Source organism: Pinus tabuliformis, chromosome J, assembly GCF_031772625.1.
Source record: "Pinus tabuliformis cultivar Carrire ecotype Pingquan chromosome J, CPIR1, whole genome shotgun sequence".
Classification (NCBI taxonomy): Eukaryota; Viridiplantae; Streptophyta; class Pinopsida; order Pinales; family Pinaceae; genus Pinus; species Pinus tabuliformis.
Genome location: NC_142295.1, coordinates 273,361,372 through 273,384,269, shown reverse-complemented (window position 1 = coordinate 273,384,269; position 22,898 = coordinate 273,361,372). Strand labels below are relative to the sequence as shown.

At 36.5% G+C, this 22,898-nt stretch overlaps 1 pseudogene; it reads right to left on the bottom strand.

The window, feature by feature from the left end:
• LOC149226836 (chaperonin 60 subunit beta 2, chloroplastic-like) overlaps positions 1-10,952 on the bottom strand; it is a 35,984-nt pseudogene extending 25,032 nt beyond the window's left edge.
• Positions 10,953-22,898: the final 11,946 nt, after the last annotated feature.

Genomic DNA, 22,898 nt, shown 5'->3' with positions numbered 1-22,898 from the left:
CCATTGAGGCATGCAAGCTTCAAAGTACTGAAAGGGTTGTTCCTAAGTCAACTTCTTGGATAAAGAGATGATGTTGACAAGAAGTGACCCATCATAGGAGGGCCTTAATGAATCCCACATCTACGACACAGAATGGAGAAAATGATTTTGTGGAGGTGAAAACAATCTGATGATACAAGGTTTAGGGTGGCAGTCATGAAAGAATGGAGCGTTAAGGTATTGCAGCAGATGAGACATTAGTTGGGTTGGTGAATTCTCTGAGCGACTTCTCTTGAACATATCAGTGACACTAGAATGGATTGGTAGCATTGACCCCAAAATGAATGGTACGGAGGACCGATGGTGATAAGACCCATGAACAGAATAACCCAACCTGACTCGATCATGGTGATGGAGAAAAAGTGTCATGTTCAAGAGCAACCTGCTACCAATGAAGTTATTCAATTTTTCTTCCCTTTTTCCCCAATCATTGCTGACCATTACCTCTTTATTTTTGTCAAGCTTGAGGAGGATAACATATGCTTGTTCTATAATTTTCCCTTCGAGCAAACCCGTCGCTATGTTTTAACGAGCCTAGAAAAACTCGTTCTTGTCTGCAAGGACAAGTTTGTCGCTATTGTTTTAACGAGTTTAACGACAAAGATAACTTGGTCCTTTTCAATTTTAGAGAGTCTGAAAAGAGATGGAAAGGAAACTCCAGTAGTCCTTTTTCATAATATAATCCCTTAAGTCCGAAAAGGTATAAAATAATATGAAAGGGATGACTTTTCGATAATTTTAACAAGCCAAACAAGACAAACGCTCGATCTTTTTATGTAATGATCCCTCAGGTCCAAAAAGATTAAAATATAGAGGAGGGATGGCACTTCCAATCACTTTAATGAGTTGGAGAGGCCAATTGCTCGGAAATCTTTTCATATTTTACGAGTCTGAAAAGAGCTTAAAGGAGACTCATTTTTTGAGGAACGAGTGATGTTTTTGGATAGCAACTAGTTCCAGGTAAGGTTTGGAACTTTTCAATCACGACAATGTAAAGAAGGTGGCTAATAGAATCACTCGTCGCAACTATTCCTCAAAAGGGTAAACAATCAAATGGAGGCATATGATCGGCTAAAAAAGAAGTAGAGGTGATGGTAAGAACACGACCAAGGTTAAAAATCTGATAGTTATGTGATCGCAAAGGTTATTTACTGAAGGTGGGTTCATTTTTTTTAATGAGCTTGAACTTTGGGGGAACATATGCTCATTGCTAGGTTTATTTTTTAACGAGCTTGAACTTCATATAAACCTGCTCGTGCTAGTCGTATAATAAGGATGTCTCTCATTGGTAGGTTCATTTTTTAGGGAGCTTGCCCCATGCGAAACATTGCTCTGAAGCCTTTCATATGCAAGCTAGGAATTACCAACTACTGTCCGAGGGGTCAAAGAGCTACTAAGGTTAGGTAGGATAGTCTCTCAGTGGGAAACAATCTCCTTTACTTTTCCGGTGCCATTTGGCCCTTGCAAAGGTGAATGGTTGATCAGACCAATCACCTAACTTAAACAGTTGAAGTTAGTAAAAACTACGGGGTTAGAGTTACGCTGGTCGCTTTTCACTTGCACAAAAAAGGTTTGCGTGCCCATAGGTATAAAGAAGAGTAAGTTTCCAGGTTACCATACAGAAGTTCTTGCATTAGCAAGATTTTTTCGTCCGCATTTGCAGACAAAACACTTCCTTGGCTCAGTCCGAAATAGACAAAGGTGAATGGTGGGAATTTCCAATCACATAACCTTCAACGAGGAAATCCTTTCCCAATATAATCCCATTTTCCTAAATGGACAGGTGTGTCAGACTAGTCATATATCCTATGAGGAAATACATCTTATATATGGGGTTTTCCTGCCGAAGCAGACCAGGGCACATGCCCCCTGGGTTTAGTCACATTCACCGAATCACTCGCACTCATCAGGTGGACGGACTGGAGGTTGATGAGACATTCCTTGTGCAAAAAGACTAGTTAGGGATGGTATTTGACTAGTAGCTATGTTTGAACTAGGGAATGAAAGCTGGTCAATGAGCTGGACCATTCTGCCTTCATACAGAAAACACATCACTCGAAAGAGTGAGGAAACAATAGCTCCCATGTTGTAAATGTAGTCATGCCCAAGGAGTAGATTGTAATCTAGAGGTCCTTAGACTACCATCACGTTTAGATGAATGATTTTCCTTCTCAAAGTTATAGGTAAATTTGGAAGGATCCCTAATGGTCGACTAGGTCCTTTGTTGAAGCCTGACAGATTTTGAATCTCAGGCAGAAGCGATGGCGAACCAAGCGCTTTCCAAGCAGTTGAGGAAAGGATACTCGTAGAAGCCCCTTCATCTATGATAGTACCAGCCATGATCATTTTGTAAGCTTGTACTATGATTTGGAATGGTACATCAGATGGTAGGCATGGTCTTCCTAGTAGATTCCAATCAAAGGAAACGACTAGATTGCTTGGAGGAGGGACTGAATAAATGGTCGGATGAATCTCTGACAAACTTCCTTCTTGTGGTAAAGGAATGGGTAGATTGCCCCCATGTTCATCAAATTGTATGTTAACAAAAATAATTTGAACGGTGTCATTCTCATTCTCTTTGGTGACTGTACCATTCGACGATGGACCTTATGAAGATAAGACTGGGTCGAATACCATCTCGACCTGTTGACTTTGGTCTGGTGTGGACTCAAAGGGTTAATCTTTAATGATAGGTGCCTCGACCAACAACAAAGGTGTGTTATTTGGATTTTCAACTAGCGATGGACTCAGCAAGAGTTTCGTGTATCCAGGAGGAAGTCACTACGGTGAAGCAGGACGGTTATCCAAGACTCTTTTAGCTTCGTCCAAGAAGGGACAACAGTGGAGGGCATGATCACCTTCACACAACCTACAAGGAAATTCAGATCTTCCTTTATGTCCATTGACTTCGTTTTCACTAGTTGATGGTGTGCTCTCAACATGAACGTCAGAGGTTGAAGACACCGGATTGTGCAAGTGGGGAGACCAGTCCCTCAGGATCTGTGGGGTGTAGGGATAATCTCGATGATAGTGGTCTCCCTTGCAAATGACACATGGAGATTTAGTTTTGGAAGGTGCAGTGTGTGGATTTTCTCCAGAAGATGCATGGTTGCCCCCTTTCATCATTGGCTTCTTTTTCTTCTTCTCCTTCTCTTTCTTCTTCTTCTTAGTTACTTGGTTTTTAGTGTTACTAGTTTCACTAAGCAAAGAGGAAGAAGGAGAGGGAGAAACAAATAAAGTAGAAAGTGGGGGAGAGACTTTAGGATCATCTGGTTGCTGATTTGATTGCTGAGGAATTGTGGTGTTTTGAATAACAGAGGTCGAGAAAAGCCATACTGGCAGGCCAATTGTGAGTCCTGGAAGGGGCAATGTAACCATGTGTGGATCACCAACATCTCCCCAAGAAGAGAAAGGACTAGGCTCCCCTCCAAGGGGAAATCCCTGATTGGTGGGCTCCATTTTCTCAACCTAAGACCAATGTGGGAACAGTGATGTTATTCTAATTAAAATAAATTTTATGATGCTTTGACACAACTTGCTTTTTCAAATTTGAAGAGTCGAGAAAAAGCTAAAGATGACTCTAGTCGCCTTCGACTTTTAATGATCCTGAAGTGATAAGTGCTCAGATGGACCTTTTTCTTAAGGAGTCTGAAAAGGAAAAAAAGTGACTACTATGGAAATCTAGACAGAGGGATTACCAAACCAATCGCAAAACTGCAGAATACTTTTTAAGGTACGGCAGTCAATCTTCCCGAATGCTGTGTTCAGTGCATTACGATCGATAGGCGGCAGACATGACTTCCTAAGGATAAAGGATATAGCCTATTGTGGTCTCCCAATATATACTCAATGGTACATGGGATCACAAGTTTGTACTAGCACTTGTCGTATCAAAGAGGAGGAATCACCCAACCTACGATGAAAATGATAGTTACCAGGCTTTACGACGCCAGAAGACGTCTCTAGCCTAGACTTCTAGATGTTGTGCGTTAGGTTCCAAAGAGTTTTTATATTCATTTAGGTTTATTTTACAGTTGATATTTCTTCAGAAGTTTGCCTTTAAGGTTCACCACGTGATGTAGATATACAATTCCTAAATATGCAATCTAAGATGATAAACAGGCATTTACTTTCTTTTGGAAATGAAAATCCTAGTTACTAAGGAAAGAGAAATAAAATTCTTTCAACATAGAGCAGAGAGCACACACTAGATGCACTTTTCCCAAATCAATTTCCACATGCAGTCTAAATGCAAATGGACATGCATGTATTTTTTTTTCATTTCCCTTAATGTGAGAATGACAAAAGGAAAACTAAGTATAGATCTGAACTATTTTCTTTCAAACAAATAGTACTAACGATTTTCTTTTTTCGAAACGAAAGGAAAAGTAAGATGACACTTTGTGATTTCGAATTTAAAACTGCTTTCGACATTTGAAATACTAATAATTTCAAAATCAAGTAAAATGGAAAAAATGTAATCGACTATCTAAAAGGGGAAGACTTTACGACACTCTTTTTCTTGACTGAAAATGACAGTTGCGACACTTTCAAATCAAAAGACGACAGTTCGATTAACCTACTATTTGCAAAGGAGAACTATAAATGATGAAAAATACATAAAAAAATTCACAATTCTTTATCAATGGAGGCTAAATAATGCAAAGGAAGAAGGTTTCAACAGTGATATACTGATCATAGACAGCAAAACTACTGATTAAAGCTGATGACAATGAAGAAAAAACCAAAATATGGAGGCAAAAACAATCTTACTCAATCATCACACCTATAACACATGGAAATAGGGATGCATCTCACCTGCAACACACGGGAGGTGCGATGCATCCAGATTTCCAATGAGAGATAGTGCGATGGTCTAGGTACAAGACTGAGCTTGGTTTTCACTCACAGTTTGCAGTTAAGTTCAAGGATTTAGGTTGAGCTTTTGATAGGCAGTAAACACAAAGTATAGGGGCTGATCTAATGAGGTTATTTGAGCTACCACCAGGGCCCTTAGGATGTTTGCAAGTCAGATGTTCAGTTCATAAACCAATCGGAGATTGACTGAAGCAGCGTTGATCTACTTTGCAATTACATAGAAAAATCAGTTCAAAGGCTAGTTGGCTTAACTTCAGGCTCCATCTACAGTTTATAAAGAAAAAATAGTAGCAAAACAAACAAACTATTCGCTCCCCAGCAGAGTCTCCATTTTGTTATCTAGAAAAATACTTTCCATTCAAAGCTACTAGTCCCACTAAGATGGGTAGCTATCTTAGAAACAAACAAACCAAAGTTACTTGTGTTTTCCTTTATGAGAGATAGATGAGAGAGAAGCAAAGAGTACCAACCTTAGTTTCACTAGTCTCTTTGCTTGTTTCCTCTCTCCCTTGATAGAACTTTCACCACTCCTTTCTCATTTGTCCCGCTTCAAATAACACCTATAGAGTCAAAGCAACAAAATACCATCAAACAATACAAATCTATAACCATAAATAATATAGGATCAGATGTACATTAACCATACCAAATGCATATATAAATACAGGATTCGGAGATATGTAAGTATATGGAGGAAAATTCAAATAGCTTTATTGATAGAAGTAGTAGAAGAGAGTATTAGAACCAAGCTGTCTGATCCAACATCATCCTTCCCACATGAAAGCCCTCTTCACCTCATAAAAAGCAAGATCACCCAACAATACAATGTCTCAAAGAGAAACCAACAACACTTCCTTACGAATTACAAAATTCCAGCCTTTGGATCTCTAGGATGAGGGATCCATATATAGATGTTTGCAGGAGAGTGAGTCAGCTTCTGGGATTTTAATCAGTGTCATTTCACTGATAGTTCTTGGTTCCACTTGTAGATTTCATGATCTCTTACTCATCCCTGGGCGAATTCAGAGAGGCAAGTGTCATATGAGCAGTTTCTAAAAGATTCTCTAGGTTTCAACCTAGCAAACTACCTCTGTCATTTGTCTTCTCTCACTCATCATACCCTACAGAAGGGTTTTTTAGTATGCATCACACCCTCTGTGTGTAGCAGGTGATATGCATCGCACCCTTAGCAAGGAGTAGTCTATATGGTCCAGTTTTGACCAGTACTGAGCAGTTTTTCAGGGAGAACTTCTAGGAAATGATGTAATCATTTGACCTTGATCCTTTACAGTATGAAACAACACTTTTAGGGGTTTGAGAGCCCTTGGTTTATGGACATATGTGATTGGGGTTGCAGTGCCCAAATACGTCTATAACAAACATGAAATATGATTAAATAATGATTTTGTAAAACAAATATAGAAAGTTATCTTTCAAAATGATATAATCCTAATTTTTCACCCAACCATAGGAATATAAGACAACTAGCACCCATGATAGTGTATGAGGTCAACAATGCAATGTATTCAAGTTGTGGGCTTCTATCTCACTCAACTCGCCCCATTTTATCTTATGTTAGAACATATATTCATTATAGAAATCTCTAGGAACCTTATCTATCCATAAAACAATCATAACACCCTCCTCCATTGGCCCACACAACACAAGGAAGATCTCTTTCTCTCCTCAATAATAACCTAGGGATGTGCATCCCTTCTAGTGCTATTAAATATAGGAAAAAGGGGGCTAATCTATTGGATTCCTTCTAGGAATATATTAAAAAGGTAACTCTTTGATCTCACTGAGCCACAAATTCATGGAGACCTTATAACTCTCAAAATCCTACAATGATAACACCAATTCGGGATTCAAAAAAAATTGGATCAAGGCAATCGAGACTCCACAGGGGGTGTATAAGAATGGTGCAAATCCCTCCTAGTTTCATATTCTTTCTACAACAATAATCAAGATATCAAACTGTATAGAAATTGAAACAGATCAAGAACATTATACTCTGGTTCATTACAATGTTAGAAATATGACTAAGGTAGTTGGGAGGATTAGGAAGTGAGGAATGATAAGAATACGCCAATTTGATCTAGAAAATAGCATATGAAATGAATTCCAACAGCAGTCAGACCAGTGCATATTCCACTTAAGATATTTGGCCAACACTCACTTATCATATCACCATCTTCTTTGAGCCAACATACACACTAGCTCGACCACTCCACTCTCAATTCGAAAATTTCTTAAGGAACCTTCATATGGTGGCAACATAATCGTTCATAATATGAAATGGAAAGACCTATAATCAAATTCCAAAATACCACATGGAACCTTGACACATGTTCCTTGCTGGCTCTTCTCTAGTATGAAATGATAGTGGCTCATACCTGTAAGGACACTGGCTCTTGTAAATGTGAACATTGCAACTCTTAAGAAACTCTCTACTCCAATGACATCTACCTTCAAATCACAACTAGGGAATGATACTCATATACTCTAATCCCATATTATAAAATGAATTGAACTAGACTTATCGATGAAACTCTAGATAGAGTACATGCACATGCCAAACAAAAAGTTTTATTATTAAAATAATTCATATAGTTACGAAAAGATTCACCTCTATTATATAGAGTTGGGAGGTGTTATTTTCCCAAAAATCTAAAAGCTTATAATAACCAAAAGGCCTATTTTTTATCCTAAGTTACTAATGTGACTTATTACACATGTAACCATTATATTCTAACACCTTCCTCAATGATATTTTGAAGGAAAAGGTTTATATGTGTCAACCTCAAGGTTTCTAGGTTCCTAGAAAGGAACATATGTCATGTAGATTAGTTAAGGCTCTTTATGGTCCCAAATAAGTACCAGGAGCTTGGTACATCAAAATTGACAAACATTTGTAGGATAACAACTTGAGAATAAGATTTTCTAATTAAAATATCTATATTAAAATTGAGGATAGTGCATAGATATATTAGTGATATATGTATATGACATCATCATCATAGGTAGTGAGGCCAGACCAATTACCAAGATAAAATTGAATCACATTCAACTTTTGACATTACAGATTTAGGCCTCCTATAACATTGCCTAGATGTTTAAGTTTGGCATAGTAACAAATGTGTTTTTACTTTACATACTAAGCATGCAAAAGGTATACTAGACAAATACAATATTGTTGATTGTAAAAATACATACATATATGGAGAAGTTGAAACTTTCAGCTAAAGTAGACTCAAAATCAGCAAATGAGTCAATTTATAGGCAACTTGTGGGAAGTTTGACTTATCTTACAATCATTGGGACAGGTCTTAGTTTTGCAATCAACTATATATCAAAGTTTATCATAGACCCTGAAGTAGAACGTTGGATAGAAATAAGAAGTTATTTGAAATATGATAAAAGTACAATATATTTTGGATTACTATATGGTGAAAGTGATGCATTTCATTTAATTTCATCACCAAGTTTTGCAATCATGTCTAAAGAAATAAATCCAGGAGCTAGGTATTGGATTGTCTATAGTTTAAACGTTTTGTAGTCATGTCTAAACCAATAAATCGAGGAGCTATGGCATTGGCTTCTCTACAATTTAAAAGGATCCATTTTTGTTTCCCATCAAAAGGATTAGTAATTACGATAAGACCTCATAACTCCAACCTAAACTCTTCATTTAGAATTATAATGCACACAGAAATTCACAAAGTTAAGAAATTCACTATGATATTTCTACTAGCAATAGTATTTGTCAACCCAATAACTCCTGCTTTGGCCACACTATAATTATCTTGCCTTGTATTGCTAGTCAAACCAACCACATAATCTATATTCATGACTCTTCCCTGGAAGATATGAAAAAATAGATCAGAGTTAACAAAAACCAACCTACAACAAAAAAAAAAAAAAAAAAAAAAAAAAAAAAAATTCTAATTTTAATCGTACTATCTTTCTTACGATAAAAATAGCGGTGAATACTATTGTCATACCCATTTGATACCCTCTTGTTTTTTGCATCGACTACACTATCACATATCAAGTAATCATTTTCCTAGATGCCAAGTCATGAGGACTTTATGCACGGAACCACATATTATACGTTTTTACATATGGAGTAAATTGTAGGATATAGTAAAGTTTCTAGTGAGACATAATTACCTCACTTAGCCTAATTTTGTTTCACCAAGCCATGAATCCACTATGTACATATGATGTAATCTCAAGATAATAAAAGTAAGAGAATTGATGCCATTGGAATGGGGGGGCTATGATATGAAAAGTGGTATGGATAAAAATGAAGAGATAGGCTAGGACATGTGGCATATACCTAACTCATTTACCACTATTAGTGAAATGTGGGATAACATAAAAGATGAAAATTAGGATGTTGGACACCTCACTTTCTAGTGTACCTATTGCACGACCAACCAATTCCATTAATAATTTAATATTATACCACATTTCGAGATTATACAATGTTCTTTCTTTTTGGATATATTCATTTTTTCTCAGTGAGTCTAGTGGTTGGTTTTTAAGATGGTTATATTGTTGGTTTTTGGGATATTTGGCCATACTCCAATGCTTCTCATTATATCTCGGCTAGGAAATGTGCAAGCTTGGGGAGAAAAAGGCTTACACTTCTCCATAGAGGCTATAATGGGAAACATTGTTGTATGACCAAATATCACAAAAACCAACAATAGAACCATATTAAGAACCAACAAAAATATTGAAAGTGACACATTCATGATTAACAATGTGAAAAATGAAAACATAATTTAAAAAAGGGGGTTTTGCAATACTTCTTCACAGAGTTTCATTTTGTGAGTGGCTTGGGTAGTGCGGGTTGTTATTGTAGGCTTATTGACCAAACACTCCCAAACCTGCAGAGGATTTGCGAGAGTCTTGCATGTTGAAACAAATTTTGTAGGTTTGTGCATTGTTCTAACTCTTGAAGAAGGGATATTATATATTCTTTGCATACTTTTTATTTTCTATTTGATGGCATCTTCACATTTGTTCAGGGAAGCAATCTCAAGCAGTTTATGGTTAAGAGCATATGATTCCTCATAAGATGTTACAGGTTCAACAAGGAGGTAGAGAATGTACACCTCCTTATAATTTAGTAATTATATCAATGAACAAGGTTGCTTCTCCTATGTCAGTAACATTACAATGATCTTCCCAAAGGCAACATCAACAATGTTAGTAACATTGCAATGCTCTACCCAAAGGTGACATCAACAATGTCATACATGGGTGGAACATGATATATTTTCAACAAATCACACATGTATTTATGTGTGCATGTTTCTCAAATCATTAAAGGTATTTTTTTTTAAATCTTTGTTTCAAAAACTAAACCTATTTCTTTATTTTCAATGACTTAATGTTGAATAGAGAGGTATGGTTAGATGGCTCAAGTTGTTGATAAGGGAGCATTGTAGGAGCGCAATTGGATGCTAGTGTAGGAACAGGTGCCAGCAAGGGCTCAAGCATTTTAAACAGTGTTGTACCTCTAAAAATTTTATTTAAAAAAGGGAATTTTTAGGATAGAAGAATGCATGCTACTTCAAATTAGGATTAACCAATCGTGAGTCTCACTAGGTCTGAAAAATAACAAGAATTCCAGCTAAGGTGGGCCATTTAAACTCGGAGCTTAGGGATAAAAAGTGAAAACTGATTTGCTAGGGCTATACAGAGGGTAGGACTTTTTTGTTGAAACTTGATTAGAAACTGTGAATGTCAATAACTTTAACCAAAGAATTTTATCCACAACAAAGTTTTGCTGAACAACGTGCACTTCAACTAAATTGGCCATGGAACTGATTTATCATATATGTAATTAATTTTAGAGACCAAAAATCTAAACATTGATGTATAATCATACATACTTGCATTTGGAGAAGATGTGGCGTCTTGAGGTTGAACTTGGGGGTTTCCACTCGAGAACTAGTGCATTGATTATTTAGCAGTATATCCTCCAATTCATCCACCTTAGCCTTAGCCTCGACGTCCATCATATCTGCATCTAAAGAAATCATATCTAGGCGGAAGCAACGTCTTCGTAAATCACCTTTAATACACACTCTCTCTCCATATCCTCCTCCTTAGAATCAATGAAGATAACGAAGCTTATAAGCATAGGAAAATACTTAAACTGCGGGGGTTTAAGTAGCATAGTTTATTTTATTTAACAATTTCCATTGATCATTTCCATCTAAAGTGTCTCCCATTGAAACCCATAAAAGACAGAGTTTAAATAAACCCCAATAGACAAACCCATGATATATATAAACCCTTACTAGACATCCATGGCTAAAATAAACATTTAAATTCAATGATTGGAGGTCAGATGAATGTTTCTACACAAAGTCCCAACATTGACCTCGTCAGCTTTCTCCATCTACTCACCCAAAACCGAATTATGGGCATCCTTCTTAGCCTCACATTTTCATCTTCTCCATGGCGATAAAAATCATTAACATAGCTATACTCAAGGTGAAAACACTCTTCCTCATTGTAAAGCATCGTAGGGATGTGCAGTTTCCATATGTGGTATCCAAATTTCATCTTCTCCATAGTGGCACCACAAGTTTCATGTCCGCCAAACTCGACTACATTGGAGGAATTGGGCTTAAATTCATCCCCTCTACCACTTAAAATCATGGAAATGATATTTCCTTTGAGATTTTTGGTCTCGTTGGTGATCTTCAATAGCTTGCACTCATTTTAGATGACTTTATCATAGATATCGACCATAAGAGAATCAATGTTGACATATGGAGGTCGAATCCCCAATCTCTCAATCATGTCGCTTAGCTTGGATACATTGAGGGTAGATCCCCAATATTTCCATCACACTACTTAGCCTAGATACATCGACAGGATATTTAGGGCTCAAATTCCACATATCTCCTCCTCTAGATGCAAAAGTAACACAAAAATCTAAGGCACGCATTGCATAGAGGTCTCGTTATGTGCGCAAGACCATTTTACTTTAAAGTAATTAAAAATATAAAAATAAAATAATTGAATGGGAATAAATGGTTAAGAAAAATGATTATTTTGTCTTAAATACTCACTTCATGTAGTACTAACATTTGTGTTCCGTGGGGAAAGATGACACCTACACTAGAGGATGTATACTAGATCATGTGCATCCCTATAGATGGTGCCATCATAGAGGGTGAGGTGTTTGATCGAGAAGAATAGCTTTCATGCAAGTTGGAGGTAATCTATTAGCTCTCTCCACCCACAGTAAATGATAGTTCTTCTCATTTCATAGCTTGCCTTGAAACCCTATGGTGACTAGGTCAAGACTTGAACAAGCCTCGAGTGTAACACCATCTCTATGGAATTTGTGAAGTTTGAGCTTATCTAAGACAAAGTCCAATCATGTTCCATGATGAAGCTAGAGCCCATTTTGAGTGTGAAGTTCAAACCTTATTTTTGATAATATCTAAGCCATTTAGAGTTGAAATAAAAGTCTATTATGTGTTGAATATGGAGCTTCTTCAGACAGTAAAGAAGGCCTAAATTTAGCCCTAGTACAAATATAAGTCAAGTCTTTGATCAAGTTCATTTTGGACAGTTGAAAGAAAATTTGTGGACAACTTTTGGAGGGCTGAATTTGCACTTGTTGGACACTTTTCTATCTCACATTAGGAGAGACAATAAAGTTATTTGTGTCTTGCATGTTATATATTTGCATGCAACATCCTATTGAATGTTTCAACATGTTTTGACACCCATAAAATGTAGATTTCTTATCAATCTCTTAAGATAAATATATGGATTCTCCTTCTGAAGCACTCTCTCCACAACACGAAGCTTCATCCATTGATCAAGATGAAACTTTGAGTGATGTGATTGACATAATTGGGAGGCTAAATCTTGATTTAGCTCCATCTCAATTAACTGAGCAGCCTGGGCCATCTTGGAAAGGTCCTCCAAAATGGCTGAAAAATATACTTGTAAGTTCTCATCTGATGAGGTTGGCAAGACAAGAACAAGAAGCTCAACCAAAAAAAATGGAGGTGATGTATACGATCTTGATTCACTTATTAATATGGATGTTTCTTATTATTGTTAACTAAATTTGTCTATTTATTTTGAACAACCTTCCTTCAAAGAAGTCGCTTCTCATGATGAATGTAAAGAAGTGATGTAGAAAGAATATGATGCTTTGATAAAGAATGGCACAAGTAAGTTGGTTGTTCCTCCATTGGAAACCAAACCAATAGCATGCAAGTGGGTCTTCAAGAACATGTATAAAGCAGATGGTTCACTTGACAAGCATAAAGCCAGGTTTGTGGAAAAAGATTTTGCGTAGAAAGAAGGGGTCGATTATGAGGATACTTTCACCCCCATAGAAAAATGGGCTACCATCTAGACACTCTTTCCCTTGGTTCCATCAAATGGATGTAAAAATTGCTTTCTTGAATGACAACACTTCAAATCCTCTTTTAATTGACAACACTTTCGTCATAAAGTTGGCTAAGAACCCAAAGTTCTATGATTGAATGAAGCACATTAAGAGAAAATACCATCTGATTTGACATCATGTTGAGGCCAAAACAATCCACCTTTGGCATTATTCCACAAATGAGTAGATTGTAGACATCTTCCCCAAAGAACTTGGAAGGGAAAAGTTTGAAATATTGGTAGTGCCACCTATTTTTGGCATCTGATTGGTGCAATAATTAGGTAAAAATATTGGCATGACATAAAAAAATTTATTAACATGTTTTTTTAACTCCTATGCTACCTTTCCACACCAAAATTTTACCTAGTTCTACACTTAATCCCACTTTGCTTGTAATAAAACTCTTAATTAATTATTTTTTAAATGACCCTTTTTTGAAATTATAAACTTAGTGCTAAGAACTGGCCCCAATGGGGTTACTATCTCCCCAAGTGGTAGTAAATAACACACTGAACATGTGCCTGATCCATTGGAACGCTCCCAACTAATAACCCTGCAACATGTAAATTGTACCACGCTGAAGTCCATATTGAAAATGCAAACTAAGAATGAAATGCTGAAAACGAAAAGCTAAAACTGGAAAGTTAAGATCCATAAATTATAGTAGCATAACTGTAAAATATTTACAATATCTGTCAGTTTAAAATTTACAAACCATAATTAAAAGCCTATACTTCGAGCTATTCGGATATCTCCTTTTCAATTAAATATTAGTCAAATCATTTTAAAATTATTATACAAATCCTCTACTATTCTTCTGGGAAAAGGATGAGTCATAGCTAAATTGTAGGACTGAAATTGTTAGCACCCTTGTAGGCTTTGTATCTAGAACTATAACTTGCATTCCTCCTTTGTAGCAAAACTAATACATGAAACTTTCAAAATATATTGAAACTGTGCACTTGTTTACACTCTTTAAGGCCCTTGTTTCTTGTATTGACTCGTATTTTATGCTCTACTTTAGCTACAAAACCTTAATGAGATGTTATCATAACATATGAAAAATAAACTAACTATAAAAGAGATAAAAAGCGGCATGCTAAAACACTGAGGTAAAATTAGGGTTTTTTCACCAAAATTAGGGTTTCATATATTTCCTTGTGAATGAAGTAACTTGATCATTATTCCAGAACTTTTGCAGCATGAACAAGAAGATTTAATGTGTATTGGCTTATTTTCATTCTTCTATTTCCCTTATGTATAATTTTTCTATATTTTAGAGCTGCTTTCCCTTTCCTACCGACATAATATATTTTCCCTTGTTCTGTAGCCTTTTTCGTACCCTTTGAACACTTCATATTCTCTTCTTCATCAATTATCACTAGTTCGTTTAACTTAGGATTAAGATTTTCGTTAAAAATCAGTCTTAATTTATTTGTAGGATGAGTATGGGGTTTCCTATGGTAAACCTTAGGCTTTGCTTCTATGTCTTCCCTATTTCCATACTCTTCTTTCAATTCTCATTTTGTATGCTTGATGCTTTACTTCCTTTTTTTTCTAAATTTGTGTGTGTTGTCTTCTTGTTCTCTTTTCATAGACCTTAATCTTTGGTTCCTTTAAAAGGTTTTTCTCAATAGGTACATGATTCGATTCAACCCCTGTTTCGAGGGCTAGGGTTTCAACATCAGTTTTAGACTTACCCTTTCGTGGTATTCTCGATGCAAAGTTTCTCCATTTCCTCTGCCTCATGGTTTGTATTTTCTTATCTAAATCATGTATATAGAATATCTTAATCAAGCCATGGTGACATATATCATGAGGTAATAGTTTTGGTTTGGCTCTAGCCTTAGTGGAAATTTTAAGGAGAATTTGATATAAGAAATAAGGTAAGCTCATCTTTCCAAAACCAACTAAATGACATAAAAACCTCATGTGGTAAAAGTAGATTTTGTAATACGAACCTTCAAAAGTAAAAAAGAGTTACACAATATTTAAAATGTTAGACCATTCGGGCTTCAACATAATCTAAGGGATTTCCATACTCCAATTAGGGTTGTCATGTTCTCCTTTTAGGAAGAAGTTGAGATCCACACTCTGCATTATTCGTTTCTTAAACCAATTCTCACCCTCTGAAGGCGATCCCATGGCTTCTGCCATTGAATATTCAGTGACTGCAAAATCCATTCCTCTTATGTGAGCTTTGTTTCAATCAAAATAGTGAATAAAATCATAACACCAACTTAGATTGTAACCATGAAACTGCTGGAAAATCGACTTCCATCCTATATTTTAGAATAAAGGTGAAACTTCATCACAAACCTTGAACCATATTCCATCTAGTTCAAATTATCTCACATGACTTGAATTTCCCATTGTTTAACTAAGAAAAAATGAACACTCTACCAAGCATTATCAAAAAATGCTAGCAATTTCACTGTGTGCTGCGAGCGAGTCACCTAGGTTTGATGTAAATGGTTGATTTGCACACAATTTTGGTTTTAACCATCCTCTCCAAACCCTTTTTAAATTTTTGAAAGCACCTCAAAACATCACATAAAGTCATATCATAGGTTAAATTTCATCAAAAACTTTTAAATCATTTCAAATGACTCGAGTGATAGTTATAAAACTTTATTTTTATTTTTATTTTTATTTTGCAGGCGCTATGAAAATATTTTGTAGTACGACCTATAGGTGCTACGAAAATATTCCATAGTGACCCCTGTTTTTTGCATCTGATTGGTGCAAGACTTGGGTAAAAAAAAATTGCATGACATAAACAACTCTCTTAACATGATTTTTAACTCTTATGCCACATTTTCACACCAAAATTTCACTTAGTCTTAACCTTAAGCCCACTTTACTCTTAACTCATTTTCAAAACATTTTGACCCTTTTTTGAAAGTATAAACTTAGTGCTAATAAAATCTCTCTGCAAACTTACCGAATACAATAACAGACAAGTTGTCTCTAATTGTATTAGCAGAGATCAAACGAACTAAAGAGGAACTGATACCTAAGAAATCTTGCCAAGAAAAGTGGTCGTGTTCTTTAGAGTTGGCTACCCCCACAAAACAAAGAGCCAAACAAATCGTTGTCTTTATATAAGATAACATGAACAGTACGCGAAATAACAACCTCGATATAGGCACGAGATAGTAGTAGCCTACAAGCTGGTGGACTTAGTGCGCACTCTAAGAGTCAATTTTTCACGTATTAGATAATATTGTCTTAAATTGGTACGTTTTTGTCTCAATTGTTGACTTTCTTAAATGAGTTTAATCTTAATTGTCATTGTATTAAGTGGCCATTTTCTTAAAATATTTTTGTCTTAATTATAAACTTTTGTTTAGAGAGAAATTTTTCCGCAGAAATCACATCAAATAATTTATTGGAGCCAACGTTTTGAACCCTCCACTATGGTTCATCATCAGGGCAAAGGTGGAGCATTTGATATAACATTAACAATATATATAGGTGGAGATGCTTCGACAAATATAAATTGATCCGTTAGAAAGTCAAAAATAAAAATTAAATAAATAAAAATTAAATGTTATAAAGTCAAAGTAGTTACAAATGTTTAAAAACATCCTCATGAAAAAAAACTTAAAAAAAAAATATAAAATCAATAAATAAGCATAAAAATGAATAATTAAGAATCATACAAATTTTCAAATAAAATAAATAAATAAATAAATAACTAATAATAATAATAGATAAATAAATAAATGTAAAATGTAAATTATATATATATATATATATATGTGTGTGTGTGTGTGTATATGTGTATATATATATGTATATGTATATGTATATGTATATATATATATATATATATATATATATATATATGTGTGTGTGTGTGTGTGTATATGTGTATATATATGTATATGTATATGTATATATATATATATATATATATATATATATATATATATATATATATATATATATATATATATAGATACATACATATATACACACACACACACACATATATATATGTGTGTATATGTATATATATACATATATATGTATATCTATATACATATATATATATATAGATATATAAATGTTCCGAGGGAAAAATCAAAATCCAGATAAACGGAGAAATTCATGGAATAAATAAAAACTAGTAATGGAGAGCATGGATTGAGTTGCTACTAATTTTCCGACCTTCATCCCTATTCAGATTGTTACCAGGATTCTCAATTTCTAATGCCTCTCTGAACTTCCTATAATGGAAGTGATCAATTTCGGCTAAAACCCGGGAATCCTCAATACATATGGGGTGTTAAGTATTAGACGCATGGTCAGCTAAGGAAGATGAGCAGGACCTATTATGCCTAATATCTGTTGCATGCTCTTGGATCCTCTGCTGGATGGAACGACCCATTTCTCCAATATAGAGTGTTCTGCATGAGCAAGGGACTAAGTAGACACCTTTCATATCTTTGGGGTCAGCATGATGCTGAACTAACCTAAGGGAGCTCTGAATAGTGTTGAGGGGCTTGAAGGAACTATGCACCCTATTCTTACTTAGAATGTGGGTGATCTTGTCAGTGGTTCTGAGAATGAACGAAATATGAATGCAGTTAGAAAAACCAAGAGGATTCTTCTTTAGCTTAGGCCCGAGGCTAGATTTTCGAAAAGATTTTAATCCAAGGTGTCTATTATAGCCATTATCATAAAAAAATAAATTATAAGATGGCACTTTTCACTTTCAAAGTGACTTTTAGCACAAATACTAAGATTTCTAGTGGCTAGGGTGTTGAGAACACCAAATTTTTGAGGAGGATAGTGATGGGAGCTTGCATGAAGGTACTACTGAGTGTGAGTATTTTTATGACAAACCTTATGAGAAAAGGTACCATATCATTTCTTAGAGATAAGAACATCAAAGAAGGGAAGACTACCATTAACCTCAGTTTCCATAGTAAACTTAATAGAATTGGATTGATTATTAAGATGACAAAGAAAAGAATCCAATGAGTGATGCTCATGCTGCCAATCAACGAAGGTATCATCGACAAATCTCTTCCAAATTTTAGGGTGAAGGGGGGCAGAGGTAAGGGATTTAGTTTCAAAGTCTTCCATGAACAAGTTCGTGACCACGAGAGGGAGGGGAGAACCCATAGCTACTCCACATGTTTGCTCATAGAATTCTCCTTGGAAACTAAAAAAATTAGAGGTAATGTTGGGTTGTGTTATATTCTTTCCACGTAGTTAACAGGGGATTTAAAGGGCACTTGTAACCCCACTTTATGGGGTCCAGGGTAGCGCCTTGGAAAATTTTGGTTTTGGACCCTATGTTAGGTTGGGCGGACCCACCTATGGTTTTGTGCATGATTTTCGCACATGTTTTTTTGGACGCAATGATTTTTCGGTCCATGGTATTGGACGCAATGGTTTTCGGTCCATGGTATTGGATGCGATGGTTTACGGTCCATGGTATTGGATGCTTCAGCATGTATAAATATGTATTGTAACATTGAAAGGAACATAATGAAAAATAAAGCTAGTAGTCACGGTTTTGGGATCCAGTGGGAAAATCTCTATGTATATGTGTTTTATGTGTTATGCTCTTGCATTGTTTATTTTTCTGTGTTTTAGAATTCGTATGCAGGTAACTTTTGTACGGGGTTAAAACCTACATTTGGTATTCGAGTAGTTTTGGCTCCAAGTGGATGCCTTTATTGCTGAGGGGTTTTGCTCAGGCCTGTGGTAGACTCTGTTCAGTGGGAGTTCCGCGAGATCAATTATGGTGGTGAAAGAAGATGGCGAGTAGTGGAAAGATAGAGATCGAGAAATTTAATGGTAAGAGTTTTGAGTTGTGGAAACTCAAGGTGGAGGATCTGTTGGTGGATAAAGACCAGTGGATCACGGTAGATCTGGGTACTAAACCAACAGGAGTGTATGATGAAGAATGGAAGAAGTTGGATCGGAAGGCAAAGAGCACAATATGATTGTGTGTCTCAGATTCAGTATTTCTGAATGTATCAGGGGAAGCTACGACGAAGGATTTGTGGGACAAGTTAGGGACTTTGTACCAATCTAAGTCTCTGGTGGATAAACTATTCTTACGGAAAAGGTTGTATAACCTGAGGATGAAAGATGGAGACTCAATGACAGAGAATTTGAATGCATTTAATACTGTGGTAAGTCAGTTAGCATCTGTTGATATGAAAATTTCAGATGACGATAAGTGCATCAGTTTGTTGTGTTCTCTACCAGATTTTTGGAATAGTCTGGTTATTGCAATAGGTAGCAATGCAACTGCTTTGCATTTTGATGAAATAGTCTCATCCTTGCTGACGGAGGAGATGAGATGGAAAAATATGGAGAGCCAAAATGGTGATGCCTTGTCTGTACGAGGGCGGACCCAAAACAGAAACAAAAATAAGTCATCGAGTGGGAGATATAAATCTAAAGGGAGATCTAAATCTCCAGGAAATCCTGTAAAGGTGATGTGCTAGAAATGTGGAAAGGAAGGGCACTACAAAAGGGACTGTGAATCTAAAGCTTCTGAAAAGGGAAAGGGATCTGATGAGGCTCCTTCTGCAGAGGTGAAAACCACCTCAGATGAAGGTGGGGATGTGTACTTGGCTTCTTCAAGTACGTATGTAGATCATGAGGCATGGTTGATTGACTCAGGTGCATCCTTTCACTTCACTCCCCATAGAGAATGGTTCTCCGAATATGAGAAATATGATGGTGGTGATGTATTCTTGGGGGATGATAGGAAGGCTAGAATCATTGGTCGTGGAAAATTAAAGTTGAAGTTGCAAGGTGGAAGCGTTAGAAAACTTCCGGGTGTTCTACATATTCCTACATTGGCTAGAAATCCGATTTCTGTAAGCAAGCTAGATGATGCAGGTGTAAAAATAGTGTTCGAGAAGGATACCTGCAAGATGGTTCAGAGAGCATTGGTATTGATGCAGGGAGTTTATATTGGAACTCTGTACAAGTTGTAAGGTAGAATTGTTATTGATGGGTGCAATAGTTTTGTGGTTCCTGAAAGTGGAGCAGAAAATCTAGTGGTCTCTGGAGAGAAGACCATGCTGTGGCATCAAAGGCTTGGACATATTGGAGAAAAGGGCCTTCGGATACTTCATGGTAAAGGTATGGTAGAAGGTATGAGTAATATCTCTCTAGATTTTAATTTCTGTCAAAATTGTGTATATGGGAAGCAGAATAGGGTGAGTTTCCCCTCTGGTAGTAAGAGGGCGAAACAGATATTAGAACTTGTGCACAGTGATGTGTTTGGACCTGTGAAGGTTCCATCACTAGGTAAGTATGTGTACTATGTATCATTTATAGATGACTTCTCAAGGAATACATGGATATATTTCCTTAAGAAGAAATATGAAGTCTTTGACAGGTTTAAATAATTTAAGGCTCTTGTGGAAAACTAGAAAGAGAAGATGATAAAGGTGTAAGGACAGATAACGGTGGAGAGTTTTGCAGTAAGGAATTTGAAGAATCCTGTAAGAAGTGTGGTATAGCACGGCAGAAGACTACTCCATATACACCTCAGCAAAATGGAGTTGCAAAAAGAATGAATAAGACGTTGATGGAAAGGGCAAGAAGCATGCTCAGTGGTGCCGAGTTAGGACAGGAATTTTGGGCAAAGGCGGTGGATAGTACATGTTACCTGGTCAACGGGTCACCTTCATTAGCATTGGAGGATAAGACTCCACAAGAGGTATGGACTGGTAAGAAAACCTCTCTTTCACATCTGAGGGTATTTGGATGTGATGCATATGTACATGTTTCAAAGGAGAAATGAACCAAGTTAGATAGTAAATCTTAAAAGTGCATCTTTATTGGGTATAAGGATGGTTTAAAGGGTTATAAGCTTTGGAATCCAATCACACGGAAGGTTGTGTAGAGCCGAGATGTGGTGTTCAGAGAGGTGAAAGATGTTATTAAACATGAAGTTCAACGAAAGGAACCTGAGAAGATAGAGTTTGAGCTAAAGGAGGAAGAATGAGACTCTATAGCAGAGGAGGAATCAGAAGATGAAGAGCCACAAACTATGGCTGTGAGAAGATCAGTTCGAGAAAGAGGGCAGCCTAAAAGGTACAATCCATCTGCTTTCTGTTCAAATTTTGCTTTATCTATTACTGAAAATGATCCCAAAACTGTGAAGGAAGCAGTAGATTCAGAGGATGGAAAACTCTGGAAAGAGGCCATGGTTGATGAAATGGCATCTTTGCACAAAAATGAGGCTTAGGATGGTGGAGTTCCCGGCTGGAAGGAAACCCATTGGCAGCAAATGGGTGTTTAAAAAGAAGACAAATGTAGAAGGTAAACTGGAGAAATACAAAGCTCGGTTGGTAGCAAATGGTTACTCCCAGGTGCCAGGAATTGATTTTGGTGATATTTTTTCTCCTGTTGCCAAAGTAACTTCTATTAGATTACTTTTATCTGTCGTTGCTGCTTTTGATTCTGAGGTAGAATAGATGGATGTGAAGATAGCACTTCTTCACGGGGATCTGGAAGAGGAGATCTACATGAAGCAACCTGAAGGCTTTGCAGCGAAGGGTAAGAAAGAACTAGTATGCAAGTTAAAGAATTCTTTGTATGGGTTAAAACAGTCACCCAGGATGTGGTATCAAAAATTTGATACATTTATACGGGGACTTGGCTTCACCAGAAGCAAAGCAGATCACTGTGTGTATTTTAAATTAATTGGTGACCTTGTTATTTATCTGGTCTTGTATGTGGATGATATGTTGCTGGTTGGAAATGACAAAGAAATTATCCAGGATTTGAAAACCCAATTGTCCTCCAAATTCGACATGAAAGATCTTGGTGCTGCAAACTATATTTTGGACATGGAAATTAAAAGAGATTGGGCAAAGAGGAAGCTCTGGTTAAACCAGAAGTATGTCGAGACAATACTGCAGAGGTTTAATATGCAGGATAGTAAACCGGTGAAGGTTCCTATTCCTGTAGGTGTGAGGTTATCTGCTCAACATTGTCCCAAGACACAAGAAGAGGAAGAGGAAATGTACCATGTTCCATATGCAAGTGTAGTCGGTAGCCTGATGTATGCAATGGTCTGTACTAGACCAAACATTTCACATGCAGTGGGAGTATTGAGCAGGTTTATGTCGAAACCAGGAAAGGAGCATTGGACAACAGTGAAGCGGGTTTTCAGGTATTTGTGTGGCACTAGTGATTATGGTCTGTGCTACCAAGGAAGACCAGGATTGGACAGAGTGTTGGATATTCATGGCTTTTTTGATGCAGACTTGGCTAGAGATCTGGATCAGAGATGATCTACAAGTGGGTATGTGTTTAACCTATTTGGAGGGGCAGTCAGTTGGATGAGTAAGAAACAATCTATAGTGGCACTATCAACTACAAAGGAAGAATACATGGCAGCCACTCATGCAAGCAAGGAGGCAGTTTGGTTGTAGAGATTGTGTTCAAGTATGGGGTTAGTACATGAAGCTATAAGGATATATTGTGACAGCCAAAGTGCAATTTTCTTGGGAAAGAACCTTGCATATCATTCAAAGACAAAGCA